At 43.1% G+C, this 24,753-nt stretch overlaps 1 protein-coding gene across 3 annotated transcripts in view; it reads right to left on the reverse strand.

Moving 5' to 3' along the window:
* kank1a (KN motif and ankyrin repeat domains 1a) overlaps positions 1 to 24,753 on the reverse strand; it is a 247,208-nt gene that overhangs the window by 203,896 nt on the left and 18,559 nt on the right. The window contains exon 1 of one of the 3 annotated variants that reach the window (XM_060841130.1): positions 6,582 to 6,664. The exons of 1 other annotated variant lie outside the window; for it this stretch is intronic. The gene's annotated coding sequence lies outside the window, so the exon portion shown is untranslated. Of the gene's footprint in view, positions 1 to 6,581; positions 6,665 to 24,753 lie in introns of those variants that run through there. One more of the 3 variants, XM_060841147.1, reaches the window with a different exon arrangement.

The following is a 24,753-nucleotide window of genomic DNA, read 5'->3' on the forward strand; positions in this document are numbered from 1 at the left end:
AAACCAGGATTTTACAATTTCCACGCAGAACGGGAAAATAATTTTACTGTTCACAGATGTAAACAAAGTCTTAAGCACACTAAACCTCTGACCTTTTTTTGAGTTAAACAGCTTCACAGCTGCACTCTTCTCTTTGATGATGCTCGCTTCTCCCCCTCTCTGGCTAACACTGACATTAACCTTTTGGGCTGTTCTTCAGTGACCCTTGAGCTGTTTTGCAGTGACTTAGTAAAAACTCAAAAACCTGGCATCCATTGCTATGCAGAATTAGACAGAGCAACTAGCACTGGAACTTGAATGTACCAACTATTAGAACAGCAAGTTCCCAGAACGTTACAATAGACAGCTTTTGTTGGCACAGTAACAGAATGGATACACCAGAGAAACAGATTTCATTAGAAATGTAACAACAAACTCAAATGACTAGGGTCTGTAAACAGCAAGCTGCAAAAGACTTTTCAAAAACAATAGTTGCAACAGGTATTTGAGTAAGCGTGGATTAATTATTTCAGAAAAGTCAGATATGCTACACGATGCATAACGTTGAACAGGTAGGGGTAGGGTGTATCTGGGCTAACATCAGTACCTCTTCCCTTCAGAGATACAGGGGTCCCCAAATTACAAACACGTATTTACGACTCAATCCCAAACAGGGACATCTTTTTAAAATCTCAATGCCTGCTTCACATTGCCCTCCATTGGTGTTCCTTTCAAATCATCTCCAGAACCGAATCTGCTCACAACCACCAGTCCATGACTAGTAGGGAAAGCAGCCTGGGATTCCCAGGAACAATCTGTGGGTGAATAACAGATCTGGCCCTGTAGGACCCAGTTTCAGAATTTGCAGATGAGTATATTTACGACGGAGATAGGTAGGTTCTCGAGTATCAAGGGTTACAGAGAGAAAGCAGGAGAATGGGATGGAGAAACCTATCAGCCATGAATGGCAGAGCAGATTCCACAGGCTGAATGGCCTAATTTCTGCTCCTATATTTTAAGGTCTTACAAGGTAGTGGGTGCAAGACTGGCGAGGGTCAGGCAAGTATCTGGGGGTTGGCTGTGGGCCAATAGGTGGTGATGGGTGAGTGATAGGGACACAGTGCATGGAGCAGCACGGGGAAGGGGATGCTGGGTGCCGTGGTGCTGTGTGGAGAAGCAGTCACAAATGATGACCTCCCACATCTTTGGGCTCTGGCCAAGGTCCAAAATGGCAGACTTGGGCCTCCCCATTCTGTTCTGCCAGTGCCTCCCTCCTGAGGATTTTCCACCTCTTTGTACCCATCCCTTGCTAGAGCACAAATTGTAAAACCATGTCTTGCTGCCTCCTGCCTAGCTCCTTAACTAATGCCTCCAGCGTCACATTAGTCACATGAAAACACGCACTTGGATGTTCAATCTCCATCAGTATTATGTAGTGCGTTAGGTCACAAGAGATTGAATCGAATTAAATTGAATTGAATTTATTGTCACGTACATGAAGGCTTTGTCTTTGGAGCAGAATTAGGTCCTTCGGCCCATCAAATCTGCTCTGCCCTTCAGAGAGATCACGACTGATCTGATAATCCTCCAAGCCGCTTTCCTGCCTTTTCCCCATAACCCTCGATTCCCTTCCTGGTTAAGATATCTCTCTCGGCCTTGTATGTACTTAGTTACCCAGCCTCGACAGCCCACTGCGGTAAAGAACAGAGGGACAGCCCTTTTCTTTTATAGGGAAGCAGCAGTTAAATGGTAACCATACAGCAACAAACAAACCAGACAGAGAGGGGAAGGAAACAGAGCAAAAGTGAGGACTGGAGATGCTGGAAATCAGAGTCTAGATCAGAGTGGTGCTGGAAAAGCACAGCAGGTCAGGCAGCATCCGTGGAGCAGGAAAACTGAATGAAAGATGAAGGGCTTTTGCCCGAAATGTCGATTTTCCTGCTCCTCAAATGCTGCCTGACCTGCTGTGCTTTTCCAGCACCACTCTGATCTCGAGGAAGGAAACAGCATGGAAACAGCCAATCTACCACAAGGTGGCTTCACCAAATTTACATCCTGTCCACTCTCCCAGAACCAGGAACTGCAGAACCCAAACTCCAGGGCACACAGAAATGGTCAAAGTTCATTAGCTTCTGGGTAAAGCAAGAAACTGACAGAAACAGTTAAATATTAGACCCCAACAAAAGCAATAGACAGTTAGTTCAGAACATCTAATCAAACAACTGTATAAACATGGGATTAATAACATCCTCTCCTTCTTTCAAGCCCCCGCAAAAACAGACCATAAGAGCAAGAATTTTGTCTTTTGCAAATACCTTATTTACATCACAAAAGATTTCCTTCACAGACAGAGAAAGTCAGGAGGAAAAGTATTTGGCATCACCCTTGACAATCAGCGATCAGGGCCGCAGAACGTGCTGCTGCTTCGGTGAGGAACAAACTGAACTTTATATTCCTCATGTAGACCTGAAGGATCCAAACAACGAGAGAGAGAGAGACTAGAAATAAAAACCCAAATCATCAAAAATCTAAAGAAAACTACTGCTATTGGGTTATAACTCACCTGGATATTTTAAACCTCATATGGGTGCAGACTGAAGACCAACATTTAATAACATGATCTCTGATGAGACTATTTAAAATATACATCATAATCAAAAACATGATGTAACACTGACAAAGGACCAGTACATGACCAGAACATTCCAGACAGGCTTCTCAACCTTCACCATTAGTTCATCAACATCCGAACAGGAATAGACTCTCCACAGTTCGACTAGAGAAGCTGAGATTGTTTGTTAATAGCTGATCCTAAAATACTGCAGGTTAACGTTCTTTACAAGGAGCCTCTCAGAATTCCTACCACATGGAAGCAGGCCATTTGGCCCATCAAGTCCACACCAATCCTCGGAGGAGCATCCCACCCAGAGCTACCACCGCCTATGCTATCCCTTTAACTCTGCACTCCCCATGGCCAATCCACCCCAATCTGCACACCTATCGACTTTGGGAGGAAACCCACACAGACAGACAGACAGACAGACAGACAGACAGACAGACACCTGAGGATGGAATTGAAGCCAGCTCCCTGGTGATTTGAGACAAAAAAAACTGCAGACGTTGGAATCTAAAGTAGACAAACAGCTGGCTGGGAGAACACAGCAAGCCAGGCAGCATCAGGAGCTGGAGAGGTCAATATTTCAGGTATGACCCTTCAGGACCTGAAGAAGGGTTATACCTGAAACATTGACTTCTCCTCCTGATGCTGCCTGGTTTGCTGTGTTCTCCCAGCCTCCTGTTTGTCTACCCTCGTGCTTTGAAGATGTGAAGCTATTTCAGGAGGATTAGGACAGATTTAGTGAGTGGGCAAGAACGTGGCTGATGGGATATCATGTGGAAAATGTAAGGCTATCCCCTTAGGTCGGAAGAGCAGATGTATAAAGCATCTCTTAAATGGTAAGAGATGTGCAAAGGAGCCTAGATGTGTTTGTCAATAATAAATCCCCGAAGACTAACATGTTAACTTGCTGCATCTACATCATGTTAGCCCTTACTAGAGGATGAATTCCATACAGGACCAGTATGGTTGGGGCAGTAGTTAGCACTGTTGCCTCGTGGCACCATGGGTTCAGATTCAATTCCAGCCACGGGTGGCTGTCTGTATGGAGCACATTCTCCCTGCGTCTGCCTGCATTTCCTCTGGGTGCTCAGGTTTCCTCCCATAGTCTGCAGACGTGCAGGTTACGGTGGATTGGCCATGCTAAATTGCCCATCTTGTGCAAGCTAGGTGGGGGCTAGTCATGAGAAACACAGGGTTACAGGGATGAGGTAAGGGGACGGGGCTGGGTGGGATGGTTTTCCGAGGGTTGGTGTGGACTCAAATGAGCCGAATGGTCAGCTTCCACACTGTAAGAATTCTATGATTCTGATTGACAGGAACAGGGGTACAAAGCAAGACATGGCATTAATCAGAAGTGGCGATTTAAGGGATATGGATTACTCAACCCTAACTAGATCAGCTTCAAACAATTGAAGCTGTTGTTCCCTTCAGGTTTTCCTTAAATGCATCTCAAAATGTTTTTTTTAAAAAAATGCAAATGATTGAATTTGAGGAACCAGTCTTGTTGAGAGGACAGAAAAACAAAAATCAAACCGTTAAAAATAAATTCTTCCTTTGCAACAACAACCAGCCTCCCTCACCCTCCAACTCCCCCCACATTTTTACATGTCTCATTGATAAGATTGCACATACAACCATGCAGACATTGATTAGTAATGTGGAAGTGTGCATTTAAGTCAATAGTGGGGCTGGAAATCCCACTGAGTCAGACACGAGCAATGGAGTAAGCCAACATTGCGAATATAATTCCATGAATGTAACAAAAAAAAAAATGAGAATTCTGGAAGGCAAAATACTCAAACTAATTACTTTACTACGGTAAAACACCTCTTGTGTAATGTAGAGCCTTTTACAGGGCATGTGCCAACAGTTGACTTGTTGTAGAATGTGAACTTTAACACAGTGTTAGTGTATATCTGGACAGGCGCACACAGCCCTGTCATCACAGGGCACCACAAAACACGTTCCAGGTAACACGTTACGTCAAAAGACACTTACTCGACAGTGTTCAATATTTCATGATGAACTCCTGATCCCAACTCCCTCTCCTGTCTGCTCTTGTTTTAACTCAAACTCAAGCCCACCCTCTTGAAAGCTCATAGCAGAGAAATGAAAAGCAATTACAAAACAAAAAAAGACAGACAATTGATTTCACACACAGTTTAAAAGCGGGAAGCCTATTCCAAAATAAAATAACATTCAAAGACGAGTGATTTCTGTGCTTTTATAATTATTACATGAGCTTGGAAATATGAAGGTCCCGATTCAAAAGGATTGGCCAGGGAAATGGAAACGTTGTGTGGGCATTTGGAATCCAGAGCAGTATGGAAGGCATCTCAACTCTAAGTTGGAGTTGGAAATTTCAGAGGATTTTGTCTGACCCAACTCATTAGTTACCTCTTAAAATTTAAAGTTAGTGCAATTAAAACTTGCTCTCCAACTCCTGGCTAACTAGAAAACTAAACACCCAGCACACTACTGAATCTCTTCAGAGTGGAAGCAGGCCATTCAGCCCATTGAGTCTACACCAACTCTCCGCAGAGCTTCCCACCCAGACATACCTCCTACCTTATCCTCACAACCCTACATTTCCCATGGCTAACCCACCCAGCCTGCACATCCGTGGACACTATGGGCAATTTAGCCTGGCCAATCCACTAACAAACTCATCTTTGGTACTCCCCACACCAACCCTCTGCAGAAACACATCTCCCTACCTCACAGGAACCAAGCCCTCACTTGGACCCAGCACCCTCCAAACTGACCCTTGATACCACATGTTCCCTAATTAAACCTCCCTCAGATTCAACATACCTGCCCTGACTCTGCCCTCGTTCTCCATCCCATGTGCCAACCCTAACCCGCCCCATCCCAACAGCCTCCAATCTGCACCATAAAAACAGCTGTATGCTACTGGGTCCCTTGAGTCTGCTCCGCACCCCAAATCATCCATGTCGGTGTGGATTTTCTTCCCATGGTCGAAAGATTAGATTACTTACAGTGTGGAAACAGGCCATTCGGCCCAACAAGTCCACACCAACCCGCCGAAGCGCATCCTACCCATACTCCTACATTTACCCCTTACCTAACACTACAGGCAATTTAGCATGGCCAATTCACCTGACCCGCACATCTTTGTGACTGTGGGAGGAAACCGGAGCACCCGGAGGAAACCCACGCAGACACGGGGAGAACGTGCAAACTCCACGCAGTCAGTCGCCTGAGGAGGGAATTGAACCCGGGTCTCTGGCGCTGTGAGGCAGCAGTGCTAACCACTGTGCCACCCAAATGTGCAGTTTAGGTGGATTGGCCACGCTAAATTTCCCATAGAATCTCTGGATATGGTGGGTTGGTGTGGACTTGATGGGCAGAATGCTTCCACAGTGTAGAGATTCTATGAAATGTCATTTCCCAGTAGCTGTCTAAAATTAAAACAGATTATTAGCTACCTTGACACTACAATGAGTATCTTCCATTATATTCACAGTGCGACCACTTGCACTGCATCTGGCATCCTAAACCCTCACCCAGATCTCCTCACTGACTTCTCCCAGTGACTAAGTGGTTTCAGGAACTTCACACTGTCCAGCAAACAGCAATAATTATCGTGACAAAGGGTGTAGCTTCAACACCCGTACACTTCACGGCTGGTTGAGTGGATTGCACCCTGGATTAGACAGTTTTACGGAGAAAATTCCTGGTCCACAAGTTCACCTGCAGAACTCCTCCCAAGGCAAGTCTTTCTATTGATCCAAACAGGATCCATCAATAAGGTTACAAAGCACCATGAAGCGTTGTTACCAAGACGGAGAGGAGGGACTACATGGAGAGAATACCCTTCAGAGATCCTAATTTGTTGCCCCATCAATTGTGGAGTTCAAAGTGGATGGTGTTTCATCCCTCACAACCTCATACAATAGTCCTTATTTGTATTAAGAAACTGAAAATACATCAGATGTCACTACTAACTAAACGTACTCACTGCTGTGTCTCTCAATAGTCGCAGCGTCTTTCTTAAACAATGGTATTATTGAACCACAGCTGGTGGAGGCTTCATCAGAGAATAGGACAGAAATCCAGTTTGGCTTTAGTGTTTGGCTATTTGAAAAATATCTTCATTAAATGACCAATTTCTGCAAAAAAAAGTTACATCTAAATTACAAAAACAGCTTGTACTTACAGAAATGAATCAAAAGTAACCATTTCTTGTGGTCATAAACTTCACAACACAAATTCTCAATATCTCTCACTCTCCCCTCGGACCAGAATAAACCTAGAAAAATGGACTTACGTTCAGCTTTGTGTTTGATTAAAGAAGGGTTACAGGCTTCCAATCCCACTGCAACGTGCATTTTAGTAGTTTGATATTTTCTGTCACAGTTGACAACTATTCAAACAACAGCATCTGACTGAAGGTTCAATGGTCCATCATTAGACTACAGGTGCCTCAACAGGATAATGTTACATTGCTGGGGTCAGTTAGCTCAGTTTGGCCAGTGTGCAAAATCGCCAACAGCATGGGTTCAATTCCCACAATAGCTGAGGTTACCACGAAGAACTCTCCTTCTCCAGTTCTCGTCTCGGCAGAGAGGTGGTGACCCTCAGGTTAAACCACCACCCGTCATCTCTCTCTCTCAAAAAAAGTGTATCTCTATGATCTGGTAGGACTGTGGTAATTTTCCCTTTACTTGTTCTAGTAAGTTTCTAATGACATGCTGAGCTGACCCAGTTAGGGGAATCTGTTTCAGCTACTTCTTCAAATCAATTAAACCCAACTGACCTGACACAAACAGCTGGTTAGTGAGCTGAGCTAACGTAACCGTCTAGCCCCATTATCCAGGGCTAGTACAGCGCGACTTACTAAGACAGCGACAGGAGAGGGGATCCTTGCAGTCTAGTGGCAATGTCCTTACCTTTGGAGCGCTGCTTTGAAGTCTCACCTGGTCCAGAGTTGTCTAATAAACAATTCTGGATATTTTCCAATCAACCTATGCAGAGGGCCAGGAGTTGTGTGGGAACAGAGTTGAAATAGGAAGGGAGATATTCTTTTGCTGTTTCCCATTCTAGTTTTTTTTGGTGTGTACCTGGTAAATGGCCCTGGGTTTATAATCTCAAGATACCATACAGTATAACAGCAGGTAGGAGTGTCAATAAAAATAACAACTAAATAGGTTATTGGATAAAATAATGCAGTTATTCAGAGTTCAAGAAGAGAAATGAGGAGAAAACAGAACAAACTGGGAGTAATCAAATTCAAGTCAGCCATTGTGTCCCATTCTTGGCTGTTCTCTGAAAGTTCTACAAGATTAACATTTTATCACTTCACGTCCTAACTACAACTAACCCTTACTTTAAATTAGGTAATTCAGCTGAACAGATAGGAGGTGTACAGTGACTTTGGGTTTATATTCAACCATCATACTCACTGGGTTGTAATATTAAAGTGGTGTTGACAGTTGACTTGTTGGTGACATTCATCCATTTATATGGGGGTATAAACCTGTAAGAGTCCCTGATTGAGTGTGCGTGCATGTGCACACCCCTTTCTTTGCTAACTTAGGATTTCATTTAAACTTTTTACCATCATCAAGGCACATGAAACTATAACTCTACTGCAGTGACTTCAACTGCAAACAATTTCTCACACCAGAAACATAATACTGGAAATGCTTCTTCAATAATGCATTGCTTCATTCACTATCCAATCAATAGCAAAGGGAAAAAGAAAGAGACACAACATAGCTTTTCTACACTAGTCTGAAATGTCAATTGTTCAAGTAGTCAAAATAAGGACAGTTAAGATGTACAAAAGAACCAATAGGACAAGTATTGCATTTTTTACAATTTAATTTACAACCTTCTTCCTTTCCCAAAAAAAAACAAAGTTTTACATTCATCTCATTTGTTTTAGTTCCACAATGTCTTCAGAAACAGATCTTTCCATTGATTGTACATACAGACAGTATGATATTAGAATATAATCAGAACTGGCTGTGGTAAAGTGCTCTGTAACGTCCTTGCCTTGGTTATGGGGCGGTGGATAACAAACAGCAAGCTTGTATTTATGTACAACTCTGCATGCCATTCAAATGTCCCACAGAGCTTTCTAATCAATGGATTACTTGGAAACTGCAGCCTCCATTAGTTGAGAAATTTAGCAGCCAATTTACACTTCAAGTTCCAAAAGTTTTAAATAAATATAACTAGTTAAATCGGTTTCTGTTGTGCTCACTCAGGAATGTTTTCCATCAAATGGGAAGGAATCCCTGCTGTTCTTTCAACAATGCCACAGCATGTTTTCACATTCAGTTGACAAGACAAACAATCCATTCGTTAGCATCACTTCCAGAAGGAGGCTACTCTGACTTCTGCCCTCAGTACTACACAGAACAACCAGCTTTAGATTATGCACATGAGACCGGTTAGGTCTATTCTTCAATATTCTCAGTTATGCAGATTCTAGGCTCTTGATTTCCCTCCCTCAATCTCTTTAACACCCTCCAGAATCTTTGTTAAAGAGAGATGAACAGTTCCAACGCCTCCTCCTTTGATGCAGTGTCAACTTTTGTCCAATTAATGCTCAGTACAGCAGACTGGAACATACATTACTACATTAAAATGGTGCTACAAGAATGAAATTTTTGGTGTAACTCTTCAGGACATATTTCTGATTACCAGAGGCTGGTATGTTTAAACTTAGAAAAGTCTCGAAATAAATTATAAAAGTAGAAAATGCTCATTGACCTTTCAACAGATGGTACGTGCTGATATAAACTTGTCAACCATGTCGTTTATTTAATTGATAATAACCTCAGGCAAGGGTACCTGGATATCAGGCATTCCAACATTTAGTGCTGTCCAACGTATACAGCAGCATTGTTAAATCTGTTTTCCATTTTTTAAACAATTACATAGACAGGACAAAGGGAAGAGGGCACAGTAACACTGACTGCTGGATTGCCAACTTGTCCTTTGTAAATAAATACAAGCTGTCAGAGGAAGGAACTCGGAGATGACGAGGACCCCAATGGATAAGTAGAGGGACGGATTTTGAGAGCATTCTATCCCTGCAACCACAATACTTTAAAATCACATGCATGGCTAAGGACCAACCAAAATGGCCATTTCTTGCTTTTGGATATCTTTGCAGCACTTGGTCTCCAAAGTCTGCACTCTCAAACTAGAGCACAAAGAGTAGTACAGTGACAAGCTGCCTTCTTGAATCATTGCAGTCCATGTCGGTTGACTTGGAGAGGGGATGCCAGAATTTTGACCCAGCAACACTGAAGGAACAGCAATATATTTCCAAGTCAGTACGGTCAGTGGATTGCAGTGGGTGGTGTTCCCATGTATCTGCTGCCCTTGGCTTTCTAGATGGAAGTGATTGTGCTTTTGAAAACCACTATCAAAGGGATCTTTGGTGAATTTCTGAAGTGCATCTTGTAGATGGTACACACTGCTGCTACAGACCATTGGTGGTGAAGGGACTGGATGTTTGTGAATGCAGTGTCAATCAAGTGGACTGCTTTGTCCTAGGTAGTGTCAAGCTTCTTGAGTGTTGTTGGAGCTGCATTCAGCCAGGCAAGTGGGGAGTATTCCATCACACTCCTGACTTGTGTCTTGTAGACGTTGGACAGGCTTTGGGGAGTCAGGAGGGGAGTTACTCACTGCACTATTCCCAACATTTGACCTGCTTTGTAGCCACTGTGTTTATATGGTGAGTTCAGTTGAGTTTCTGGTCAATAGTAACTCCCAGAATGCTGACACTGGAGGAGTCAGTGGTGGTAATGCCATTAAAATGTCAAAGGGCAGTGGTTAGTTTCTTATTGGAAATGGTCATTGCCTGGCATGTGTGGGGTGGGAATATTTCTTGTCAATTGTAGCTCAAGCCAGGTCATCATCCAGATCTTGTTACATTTGAATATGGATTGCATCTGTATCGGAGGAGTCACGAATGGTGCTGAACATTGCGCATTCAGCAAACATCCCCACTTCTGACCTCATGGAAGAGGTGGTCATAGATGAAGCAGCTGAAGATTTTTGGGCCTAGGACACGACCATGAGGAACCCCTGCAGAGCTGTCCTCGAGATGAGGTGATTGACCTCCAACAACCACAACCATTTTCTATGCGCCAGGTATGACTCCAACCACTGAAGAGTTTGCTTTCCCCCCCCCGCCATACCTACTGATTTTGGTTTTGCTAAGGTTCATCAATGCCAGAGTCTGTTGAATGTGGCCTTGAAGTCAGGGCTAGGACTCTCATCTCGCAATACAAATGTGATGCACTTCAAAAATAATTCATTAGTTGTCGACAGAGATCACGAAAGGTGCCACATAAATGCAAACGTATTCTCTACTTCCGACCTCACTGCAGCAATAGCAGAGTTTACACCTTTCCAGCTGCAGCTTTCCTGCAGCCAATGAGGAGCCCAGCTGGAGAGTACCTGGAATCTCTAAAACCATACCAAAAAAGGAGAAATGGTGCCAGGGTTAGATTCAGACTTGGACAAGGGGGAGTTCAACATAGTGACCAAAAGGAATATCCATCCCCCCCAGGAGTTACATTTAACAGGAGTACAACTTGAAAAACACAGCACATTTATCGACCCAGATCAAAAAAAAATCTGCCCAATAATTTCAAGAGCTTGGATATTGATGCATTTACGTCAAATTGGATCAATTGAGGACAGAGACAGAGACCAACTCCTAACATATGGCTGGACATTATTATTCATACAAACCGCACTGGCAATCCCAGCCAGGAACCAGTTTGGATAAGTGACTGATGGGCAGATAAATCACATCCTGGGTAGGCTGATTGTGTCCCAGGATACTGTGGCCATCTGCTAACAAAGATATGTGAGAGCAGCTTAAGGTATTCCTTTTATTTTACTCCTTCCACCTTCTATACATCGCCTTCTGCAAAGCAAAGTCTGTATTTCAGCGTTTCCCCACAAGCTGAAAGAGAAAACTCATGAGTTGGAAAACTATGCACAGAATGTCTCTAATTAAAGCAGCTTGCATCTAGCCTGTATTTTTGGAATTACATTCAACGATGTAACTCAGAGCTGTCAGACATCAAAACAACATTAATATATAGGAGTCAAAACAACTATTTGAGGAAAGTAGAGAAATTAAAAAAAGAACAAACAAGCCAGTGGAAAAATCAGAAACATAATCCTAAACCCCCTTGTTACATCTATTTTGAAGCAACTGCTCATTAAAACAGTCATAAGAAACGGGCTCAATTACCCCAACAATGATGGCCAGCAATTTCCACCATTAACTTGGTTCTTCACGCTTCAGTGCAAAAAACTGACCAAAGATTAAACATGATCAAGTAGTAAATCGAGCTGAAACACAAAAACGTAAAGGGACCACAAGGCGACTGTTCGGCCCCTCAAAACTGCTCTATTATTCAATAGGACCACGGCTGATCAGTAATTCCTCACCCCCACTTTCCTGTCCTGTCTCCATAATCTGCGATTCCCCTCCTGATCAGGAATCTCAGTCTGTGATAGAGAACTGTGGGGGCAGAGTCCCAAAGACTCTCAACCCTCAGAACAAATCCCTCCCCACCTGAGTGAGGCTGTGCCCTAAAGTCCTTGACTCTCCCTTGGTGGGAAACATCCTCTCAGCATTCACCCTGTGCAGCCCCATAAGAATCTTACAGCGTTTCAATGAGATCACCCTTGATTATTTTAAATTCCAGTGAGAAAACGCACAACCTGTGTAACCTTTGCTCCTAAGGCAATCCCTCCATACTAGGGATCATTCTAGCAAATCTTCTCTGAAGTGCCTCCAACAAACGGGACCAAAACTGCTCGCAGTATTCCAGATGTGGTCTCCCCAGCACCTTGTACAGTTGCAGTAAGGCTTCCCTACTCTTACACTCCAACCTCCTTGAAATAAGAACCAACCTTCCATTACCCTTTCCTGATTACCTGCTCCCCTGTCTGCTAACTTTGTGTTTCATTTACAAGTAGTTCCAAAGTCCTGTTGTGTTGCAGCTTTCTGCATTTAAATAACATTGTTCTTTTGTTCTCCATTCCAAAACGAACTTTACATTTTCCCACATTATCCTACATTTGCCAACTTTTTGCCCATTCATTTACAGTCAGTTCTTCTAGACACGATGGTTGTGTAATTGTACAGCTCCGCATTATATAAAAATCGCACTTTAGAAACACAGCTTGAAGTGTCGACGATGCAATCGTGTTATACCCAACACACGCTTTAAACGGTCATGCTTTAGAAACAGCGTCCCCCATTCATCAATCACGTGACAGCCAATTCACATTGATGAAATGCACATTAAAAGCAGAACAGCCTATAATTATCTGCATCACTTGGAGAAGATTGCTGGTAGCAGCTGCCCAGTTTATCCGAAGTTGCTATAGTCTTACCACACTATAGGGCAGCTCAAAATGAGAGAGTATGACAGAGATCTCTACTTTCTATCTCTCAGCTCTCTCACTGTTGTCACACTTTAATACGGTTTTTCTGACATTCAGGGCTGGCTAAAAAGATTTCCTCCAAGCTACTTAATTGGTAAAACTGAAGACATTGAACCAGGAATTGAACGCAAAGTCTTCTTTCATACCAACTCTAGCTTTTGTCTGGCAAACATTTGAGATGAACTCGTCTGTTCGGAACCATGGTTTGTGGCATGTAAAACTGGCTGCCACTTTTCAGCCGTTACAATTTGGTGAACACACTTCAAAATACGGCTAGGAAGGCTTTTGAAATGTTGGCTTTGTCCCACAGTCCAAAGATGTGCAGGTGACAGTGGATTGGCCATGAGAAACGCATGGTTACGGGGGTAAACGTAGGTGGGTGGGTGAAAAAGAGAGAGAGAGAGAGAGAGAGAGAGAGACTTCCACAATTTAGTGATTCTGTGATTCTATTATAAATTCTATGATTATAAATGATCCAAGTGTTTAAAATGCTCAAAACAGAATTATACAATTGTTTCAGCACAGAGGTGGCTACTTGGCTGTACTAGTTACCTAACCCTCCGTAGCATTTCGCTTCCTGCCATTCCACATCTACGCCCCGTAACCCACATTGTAATTTGGAAAAAGGAACAATCCACCTTCTGAATAACTCAACTGAACCTACCTCCACTACACAATTCATGCATTCCATACCCGAACCACCTGCTCAATGAGAAATATCTTCTTCCTCCTATCACTTAACCTTCTCCGTGTACTTCTGTTCTTGATCCATTTATAAGTGCCAGATCGCCCAATTTATGTTGTATAGATACTCTCATGACTTTCAATACTTCAATCAGACAACAATCTGAGCCTCTCCTCTTTAAGAGGAGGTTAGTCCCAACTTCTCCAAATCTATCTCCATCACCAAAACTCTTCATCCCTGGAAACATTCTTTCACTCTCTCTCCAATGCCTTCACATCTTTCCTATAGTGTTGCACCTAGAACAGGAAGTCAGACTTCAGCCATGACCAAGCCAAATGTCATAAACTGGATCAACATAACCTCCTTGCTTTAGTAATCAAAGCCTTATTAAAGCAGCTCAGGAAACTGTATACTTTAACTGCACACCCCAAACCAACCTATAAACTTTTAATGATTTATGCACATGTACACTCAAGTTCCTGTGTTCCGGCACCTTTACAATCAGAGAATCCCGACAGTGTGGAAACAGGCCATTGAGCCCTTCCAGTCCACACAGACTCTCCAAAGAGCGACCTTCTCAAAAGCAGCTCATTCAGAACCACCATGGCTAACCAACCCAACCTACACATCCCTGGACACTATAGGCAATTTAGCATGGCCAATCCACTTAAACTGTACATCTTTGGACTTTGGAAACCCACGCAGACACGGGCAGAATGCGTAAACTCCACACAGACAGTCGCCCAAGGGTGGACTCAAACCTGGGTCCCTAGCACTGCAAGGCAGCAATGCTAACCACTGATCCACCATGCCATCCCTACTAGTGTGCCCTTTACTTCATACTGTTGCTCCATATCTCCTTAGCAAAACCCATCACCTCACTTCTCTGCATTGAATTTCATCTGCCCACTCCACCAATTTTTCTATTTAAATTTTGAAATACCAGACAAACCTGCTCACAGCTTACAATGTTTCCTATCAGCTGCAAGATTTGAAATTACATATTGGGCAAATTTTGTAATCTCAATCATTATCAATCAGTAAGATCAAGGATCCCAACACCAACACCTGGATACTTCATAACAAACCTTACCCCAGCTCAAAAAAGTCCACTAAATGTGTTGCCTGTCACTCAGTCAGTTTGTATTTGTTTGTGTTTTATCCCATGAAATGCATTTTGCTCAAGTCTCTTGTGGGGTACAGTATCAAATACTTTTTGAAACCCATCAACACCATAACAGCCTGATCAACCAAATCTTAACTCAAACCTCCAGCAATTTAATTAATTAATCATGACTTCCCATTAGAAATCCATGCTGACTCACCTAAGTTTGATATTAATTTTGTCCAAATGATGCTTTCTAGCAGTTTCGAAACCAAAGTTAAACTGCCTGTATTCACTTGGCTTGCTCTTACACCATTACTGGAACAAGTGTAGTGCTTTTACAAGTCTCCAAAGTACTAGCCCCACTCAGATTGAAGGAAGACTGAAAACTATTGCCAATTCCTTTGCAATTTTCATTTTCACTTCCCCAAGTACCTACCCACCTTAAAACCATCCAATACAATCACTCACGTGGCTGGGTATTGTATCTTGCTTCACAATGAAGCATTGCGGCAGATTCATTTATTGATAAAATTCCTCTGTAAATCTTGTTTGGTTGAAACAATCCCACTGGTTGGAGTCACACCAGCACAATCTGAGACGGCTGTGTTCACCAGGAAGTGATCATCTCACTCCCAGGACATCACTGCATAAATTCTTGGGCAAAGCAGTTTCAGCAGCTTCAACAATCTTCCCTTCATCGTAAGCAAATAGGTTTGGATGGTTGCTGATGATTTAAAAAGGTGTTCAGCAAAATTACTGACTCCTCAGGATATAGATATAGAAATATTTAAGTTTGAGCTGATAATAGTCAGTAAATTTGCATCATGCAATGATCACCTCCGAAGATGAGATTCACTCTCGTCGCTCTTGATACAGAATCAAAGAATCCCTGTAGCGCAGAAAGAGGCCATTCGGCCCTTCGGGTCTGCACCAACCCTCTGTACAGCATCCCATCCTATCTCTGTAACATTGCATTTCCCACAGCTAAATCAATCTAGCCTGAACAACCTAGACACCATGGACAGCTTAGCATGGCCAATCTACCTTAACCTTTGGGCTGCAGGAGAAACCAGAGCATTAGATGGAAACCCATGTAGACAACACTGCCATTGTTGAATTCCATCCAACCCATCCTCCACCAGATCGGCTCATTAGCATCCTGAGTTACCAATGTTTCCTCAAAACCGCACATTTCCATGTGCGGCCACTCTGCAGTTCCTCACACACTAAACACAGACTTCACTCTGTTCTAGAAATTGCTGCTGCACATGGGTTTGGAGGCTCACACAGCTGGTACGCGAACTAGAGGTAATGCCGGTTACCACTGGACATTCTGCATCAGTTAACCACCTCCTGACTCCGCAGGATCTGTTTACCAATCAACAAATAACCAAGGAGTACAACAAAACACACTCCACTTGCTTGGGTGAGCATAGTTCTAATAGCACTCATAAAAACTTGACACCATCCATCCATTAAAAGCAGCCTGCTTCATTAATATCTTACCCTGCACCTTCAGCATTCAGTCCTTCCAGCACCACCACAGAGGCAGTGTGTACCAGCAACTCACCAAGAATTCTGCAACGAGACCAAGGGATGTTTAGAACCTCCAGCACATCCAGACCACTTACCACTTTACACAGAGAGAAATCCCATCCCTTCAGTGTCAGTGGAGCAAGAGCTTACCAGCCCCATGACATATAGGCAGTTAGGCTGGCCATGGCAGCAATAGCAGGAGCTGGGTGACTCCCCTCATTTCCCACCCTACTCCAACAGGACACGCCTGCAAATTCGCTAACTGTTCACGTGCTGACTGTAAAGGATATAGTCAAAATTTCCTCTAATGTTTTATTCAAGAAGATCATTTATATTGCACTTAACACTGTCAAACTAAAATAAGAAGAATTATTTCCACAGCCAAATCTTCTAAGAGAATGGATTAACAGTCCAACGAAGGAAATCGAAGGGAGATATTTCTCAGGAGGTTGGTCATTGTGTAGAGTCAGGCTGAACCGTTATGGTCCACCTGGTTTCACAATGGAAGCAGATTAAAGATGTGGAGAGATTCTTTAACTGCTTAAATAAACACAAAATACTGTGGATACTGGAAATCTGAAACAAACGAGAATGTTCAGTGTTGGCGGACAGTTCTGAAGAAGTTAGACTGGACTCTCAACATGAACTGTTTCACTCTGCACAGGTCCTCTCGGTGTTTTTGTTTTTTTTATTTGTTCTTCTGGAAGGTAGCAGCTGCTGGATTAAACTCTTGGGAAAAGAAGTTTTGACTGCACCATGTGAATGATCAAACAGTAAACTGGGCTAGAGTTTGTAACATCAGGGCAACATGGAGAGAAAGGAAGGTTTAATTATTCATATTTTTTTCACTAAAGAAGCAGTTTCTACCTGAAGTCAGTTTTGTTCACGTGACAACATTCATTGTTCCAGCACCCATGTAATTGATTTGAAGTTCAGACTAGTTTCTACACAATAGGATGGCAGCTATTCTCACACAGAGGGTGGTGAATTGGCTCCTCTCTGCCTCTCTCTGTTAAATGTTGTTTCGGACAGATGTAGGACCTAGCTTTTTGAGTTTTGGGCATGAAAACAAGAAGGTGCAAATTACCACAAATGGCTTCAGCTCAACATATTCATTCAAGGGATGAAATGAATAACTTTCTAGAGACTGGAGGAAGTTTGAAGCATGTGGAGAAGTTAGAAAAGTCCCAGTGGCCATCACAGAGCCCTTGCAAAACTTAAAATGACTTTCAACCAGTTAAGACATGGAATCAGTTTTTATAAAGCAGCGGTTTATGGCATTAATAAAACACCAGTCAGGTGATGTCTCACTTCAGAAAATTTGCTGCACTGGAAAGTGTCCTGAGAAAAAGCCGCGAGATCTCACACATTCACCCAAAAGACCACCTTATATATTTTGTTCAAAGCACGCAATCTAATCAATGGTGCGTTACAATGGAGGCTGTGCCAGAATTCTGTTTAATCAGCAATGATTAGCTAAGCAAAGCAAACTGTTCTGATGATGTTTAGATTAAGAGTCAGAACCATCCTTAAGAAAACAGAGTTGGGTATTATGGGTAACACGGTGGCTCAGTTGGTAGCACTGCTGCCTCACAGCACCAGGGACCTGGGTTCGATTCCAGCCTCAGGCAACTGTCTGTGTGGAATTTGCACATTCTCTCCGTGTCTGCGTGAGTTTCCTCCGGGTGCTCTGGTTTCCTCCCACAGTCCAAAGATGTGCAGGTCACCTGAATAGGCCATGCTAAATTGGTCATAGTGTTAGGTGCATTAGTCAGAGGGAGATGGGTGGCTTACTCTGGGGGTCAGTGTGGACTTGTTCAGCTGAAGGGCCTGTGCCCATACTGTAGGGAATCTCATTTAACAAAACACACTGATTAATTCTTTAAACAACTCAAATGTGTCTCATCAAACCAAATGTGAGTGTTAATGTACCTCATTTGAGGGAGACAGAGATGGTTTAACCCAATGATTACCATGTCGCAGGCAAGAGGAGAGGTTGAGAAGGAGAATCCTTCATGGTGACCTCAGCCAGTAGCAAGATTGAACCCGCTATATTGGTATCACTTTGCATCACAAACCAACCATCCAGCCAACTGAGCTAACCGATTTCAACACAAATGCTAATGACAGCATCAGAGATGGTGTTAACCCAAATTCACTTCTGTAAACTTATACTTTGGTTGCTATGGACACTACAATTTTTTTGTGAAACTTTAGAAGGATTGCAACACTGCACTCCAGATACATCATATCATCCTCCGCCACTTCTGCCACCTACAACTGGACCCCACCGCCAAGGAGATATTTCCCTCCACACCGCTGTCGCTGTTTCAGATAGACCATTCCCTTTGCGACTCCCTTGTCAGATCCACACCCCACCAGCACACATCCCACTCCTGGCAACTTCCCCTGCTGCCACAAGTAGTGCAAAACGTGCGCCTACATCTACCCCTCACCTCCGGCCAAGGCCCCAAGAAGATCTTTCCACATCTGACAGAAATTCACCTGCACCTCCATCAATGTCATCTGCTGTATCCAATGTGGCCTCCTCTCCATCGGGGAGACAGGACGCCAACTTGCAGATCGTTTCAGAGAACATCTCTGGGACACCCGCACCAACCAACCCCACTGCCTCATGGTTGAACACTTCAACTTCCCCCTCTGCCAAGGACATGCAGGTCCTGGGCCTCCTCCATCGTCAAACCCTAACCACTCGACATCTGGAGGAAGAACGCCTCATCTTTTGTCTTGGGGCCCTGCAACCACACTGGATCAATGTGGATTTCACCAGTTTCCTCATTTCCCCTCCCACCCTCATTATCCCAGTCCCAAGCCTCCAACTCAGTACCACCTTCTTAACCTGTCTTTCCCATCTATCCACTCCAGCCTCTTCTCCAACTTTTCGCCTTCTCCCTCACCTCCATCTACCTAACACATTCCCAGCTACTTTCCCCCTCCCCAACCTCACCCCCCCCCGCCCACAAGCCTCATTCCTGATGAAGGGTTTTTGCCCAAAATGTTGATTTTCCTGCTCCTCGGATGCTGCCTGACTTGCGTTTTTCCTCTCTCACGATAGAGCTCAGTCTGTCCTTTTCTTGTGTAGAGTCCCTTAAGGCCGTCTGTTACAGTCAAGCTCCAAGTCAATGTTGAAAATAAATTTCAGATTCCTGCAATCTGTTACAAACTACTGTCCAATGTATGAAAAAAACAACTGGCATGAGTTATAAAATAACTGAAATGTTTGCTTGTTCAGAGAAAACCCCTTCCCAGTTTTGTGCCTTCAGGACTGGTTAACTTCACTGTCATTGAGCTCTGCGTGTCAGCTGATGTAATCCCCGTGTCAAAGCCCAGATTGGGGATTGAGTGAAGCAGATGCTATAACTAGTTATCAGGTGGTGAAGGAAACTCCTTCTGGCAACAGGAATAACTTCAGTAAAACTAAATTTGGTTATTATGAGTAGTTTGTGGAATGTAAAATGTTGGATTTTATAAAGGAAAGGGTGGTTAAAATGACAGTGACTGTCTTTGGTTGAAAAAAAACCTAAGAATTAAAAAGGCAAATGTCTCCCTAGTCAAGGGAGCTCTCTTCCCTTGCAGTGCACTGGCTGTATGGCCAGCCAGCTCAGAGTCAACGCCCTGAACTGAGGGGATTCTAGATCTAGATCTCCTGGTTATTTTTTTTCTCTATTTCCATCACACTACCGCCTAACAGCAGTAGTGCTTATTTTACCCCCCACCCATGTCGTGTGTGTGCAGGTGTTGGACACAGTGAAAAACAACATGTGTAAAGTCTTTATTCATATTCTACCAAGGGAAACACCCAAGTGGCCAGTGACAAGCAATGCCCTTCACATCAAAGGGCAATGCTGGGTGATCAAACAGTGAAGGGGAGGGCAGGGACTAAATCAAAATATAGAGTTGAGGGGGAAATAATACACTCCACTCATTGCGGCACCCACCTCTCCCTGAACAGCTCAAGGGCGTTGGTGGACATAGCGTGCTTCTTTTCTAGAGACACCCAGGCTCTAATGTAACCGCAGAAGAGGGGCAGGCAATCGGCCCTAATGACTCCCTCCACGGCCCGCTGCCTGGACCTGTTCATGGCCAGTTTGGCCAGGCCCAGGAGCAGATCTATAAGGAGGTCCTCTGACCTACCCTACCCTCCTCCACCCTGCATCGGGTGCCCAAAGATCAGGAGCGTGGGACTGAAGTACAACTAAAAACAGAGGAGAAGGTTTGACAGTGACATAGTTAAATCCCATGTTATTTTGATCAATTCAGGTAACATGACAAATATGCCTTTCCCCTAAATGAACTGGTCACATGATCTCTCCAGACAAAATTGAAGTACTGGTTGTCCAGAAAGGCAACAAAAAATTATCGATTTCTTTCACTGAACAGGACTTTCCATTTAACAATGTTATGGATTAGGACACACACCAACATGCAAACATCTGAATGAGGAAGAGGAATTGCTCCCCTGAGCATGTACCTGCCATTCCACAAGATGAAGATCAATCTGATTATTCCACGTTCCTGCCTTCCTTAACCACACCAGCCCACCTGCCCCAAATGTTGCTCATCAATAACTTTCCCACCTCTGCCTTAAAATAAAAATGTTCAAAGGCCATCTTCAAAAAAAGGAAGGTAGTTCCAAAGCTCAGGAAAATTTTTCTCAAAATCTCTGAAGTCCTGAACAGGCAACTCAATTTTGAATCAGTTCCAGAGTGTCATGCAGTAAAAAAACATCTTTTCCATGCTCACCATCACCCCTTAGGATGTTCCAATCATGTCACTTGTAGAAGAGAATTTCAGGTGGAGAAACTAGAAATGGGGATGAAAAGAATCACATAGTACGGAGTGCAGCCAGCATATATTTACCAATAAGATGAGTGCACAATAGATCAAACTGCATTTCTTTCAAAAGCTACTTCACTGTCATTTTAACCATCCTTTCCTTTTCAAAAATCCAACTTTTCGCATTCCACAAACTACTCATAATAACCAAATTTAGTTTTACTGAAGATATTCCTGTTGACAAAAGGAGTTTCCTTCACCACCTGCCGACTAGTTATAGCATCTGCCTCACTCAATCCCCAATCTGGGTTTTGACACGGGGATTACATCAGCTGACACACAGAGCTCAATGACAGTGAAGTTAACCAGTCCTGAAGGCACAAAACTGGGAAGGGGTTTTCTCTGAACAAGCAAACATTTCAGTTATTTTAAGACAGCTTAAGATATGGAAAGGTCACAGTTAAAACGTTTGTTTTAGAGGCCAGGCTAGCACAACAGGGGTTCAAGTCAAACAGCAGCTACCAGCTGCATAAACTACTACAGCAAATATCTTAAAGTTCAATATTATTGAAACACAATTGCAATTATTCTAACAAATTAACGCTTACCACATCTGGCCTAAACATTGAATTGCCCACTTTTTTTTAAAAAAAGCCAAAACTAGTAAGCCAGAACAATTTGCATGGTGTGTTAGGCATTTAGCCAATATTCCGGATTAGTGGTGCTGATTTCGCTGCTCCTCGGATGCTGCCTGAACTGCTGTGCTCTTCCAGCACCACTGATCCAGAATCTGGTTTCCAACATCTGCAGTCATTGTTTTTAACCTCATTTAGCCAATACTGTACCATTTCAAATCAACACAATTCAAATCTTTCCTTCTCAAACACAGATGACCAAACATATTCCCTACAGCTGAGGTGTTAAGGAACACGAAACGTACCTGCACTTGGAATCATTTGAAGCTGACAAAACAAAACCCTTTACTCACTTTCATTACAGTTGCATTTTGAACACAGGATTAAACAGAACAAATGGACGAAAGACGGTTGCATAGCTTAAATGGGCAGTGAGCAAATTTCAGATAACTAAAGATTTTCTACAACAGCAAAAAAAGAGACATAAGAACTCGGCACTCCTCAGTCCCTCCAGCCAGCTGCGCCATTTGATACGATCATGGCTGATCTCATCCCAGCCTCAACTCCAATTTCCTGCCCACTCCTCATAACCCTTCAAACCATTACTCGTCAACTATCTGTCCATCTCCTCCTTCAACTTACTCAGTATCCCAGCATCCACCACCTTCTGCAGCAATGAGTTCCACCAATCCACAACCATTTGAAAAGAAGCAATTTCTTCTCATCTGTTTTAAATCTGATACGCCTTATCCTAAAACTGGAGCCTGCGATTCAAGATGAACTACACAAGGATACATCTTTTCTATGTCAATCCCCTTGTCATCTCATACCTCACACTGAGATCTCCTCTCATCCTACTAAACTCCGAAGAGTGAGCAGTTCACATCTCTAATCTCGCTTCGTAAGACAAACCCCTCACCTCTGGAATAAATTTAGCGAGCCTCCTCTGAACAGCCAACAACTACATCCCTCCTCAACTAAGGGGACCAAAACCGTGCTCCATACTCCAGGTGCAGAATCACTAACGCCTTGTACAGTTGCAGGAACACTTCCCTCCTGTAGCAATAAATGCCGTAAACATAAGCTTCAGGAGAAAATTCCATAAAGTTATGTAGCTGCAAAACTCTCCTACTTTTTCAAATTTAAAATCAGCCGTTACACATCCTTGCAGGGCTGGACAAAGTTGCTTTTTGAAGCAGTGAGGAAGAGAACGTGTGCGGACGCCGCAGCAAAAGTGCTTGCGTTAGGGAAGTCCTGCCTGATGATCTCTCTGGTTGTTACATTAGAAGTCTCAAAGTGCTAGGGTAGTGGAGAAAGAAAACTACCAGAGCATCCTGCAAGCTGTTTGCATCGGTCTGTCCCTCCACGTGGGAAAAAAGACAGAAAAACCAAGAAAGCTTAAAGAATTTAAACAAGACATAGGATTGTAGAATCAGTCACTGAAGTAACGAATGACTATCACTTTACAGAGTGTGTTATCAGTACTAAAAATCAAAAAGGACTGCAAGACAAATCAGCACACCCTTGAAATCTGGACTTCAATCTTCAGAGTTTTGTTCACCCAACCTGTATTCATTTGCCACCCATACAATGTACATCAAACACTGTCTGTCTTAATAGAGAGTGAATGTAAGAAAACTTGGAATTTTTGGAAGGGTACCATTTAAATTGCTAAATAATAGATTAGCATTAAATCCCATTAAATGTTAAGCATTACAAAGAGTTATTTTCCATTAATGACAAATGGTGGTAAGAATTTTATTTTTAAAAATTATCTTCTATTTCTAATCAATCTGTTCAGAGATGTTAGTTCACACATCTGGAGCACTGGGACTTGATCCCTGTCTCCCAGTCCAGGGATAGGGACAGTATCTCTGAACCACAAAAGGCAAGAATTAGCTTCTGACCGTAACAGCAGTCAGGCCACCTTGAGATTTACTGCATTTTGGAACAGCTTGTGGAAGAGTGGGGCATGATTATCAGCACTTAGCTCTTTCCAGTTAGGTCATAACAAGATGAATAATTAATATAAATAATCATTAAAAATACAAAACAGCAAAGCAGAGGGGAGGAGACTATGGTGTCATATTGTTAAAAAAGTTGCTGACCAGAGATCCAAGCCAATAACCTGACAGGTATGGGGTCAACACACAACCGCAGATTGGTGACATCGAGTTCTACAAATTTTAGAAATTTAAAACAAAAAGCTCAGTCTATTAATAAAAACTTATTTTGCCATTCTTAGTTACAAGACTGTTATCGAGAACGAGACACTAGACTGGAGGCTCTGTTCACTGGGGAAGGGTACAGGTCTAAGCACAAGAAAAGGAGTTGGGTTGATCTTGGTTCATATCTGGTGGGGCTCATTCTGAGCTGGCCTCAGTAGAAGTCACATGAGCATGGAGTGAGGTGGTGGTTGGCTGGGGAGTGTCTCACTTACAGCCAGGCACTCACTCAACCAGCTGGCATGTTGTTGCCATTTGCTGTTCCTCAAGCCCTCCCTTTCTCTCCCTCCACCTCAAATCATTTGCTGTGATCCATCTCCCCTTCTAACACTTCCCTTCTATTAGTAAAAAAAAGTTTGCCACTTTGCTGCTGATGGAAGCTGATCAACCTCAATAGACTGTCAATCTATTAACAAAATACTAACTACAATAATAGGCCATTCAGCCCTTTAAAACTTTACCATTCTACACCATGGCCAGTCAACCTGGCTGCAAACAGGTTCGATTCTGGATTCCAATCACAAGCTGATTTGTATACAAGTTGGAACAAACTGCTGGACAATATAAAGCAACCATTTCGAAGTACAGGAAATGTTCACATACTGGCCCTGTATGGGATTCATAAGTATAAGCATTGGTAAGTTGCAAGTTCTTAACTTGGGGACTTCCTGTACATCAAAGCCATTGTCCAAACTCTTCCCAACTCTTTT

Source organism: Hemiscyllium ocellatum, chromosome 2 (genome assembly GCF_020745735.1).
Source record: "Hemiscyllium ocellatum isolate sHemOce1 chromosome 2, sHemOce1.pat.X.cur, whole genome shotgun sequence".
Lineage (NCBI taxonomy): Eukaryota > Metazoa > Chordata > Chondrichthyes > Orectolobiformes > Hemiscylliidae > Hemiscyllium > Hemiscyllium ocellatum.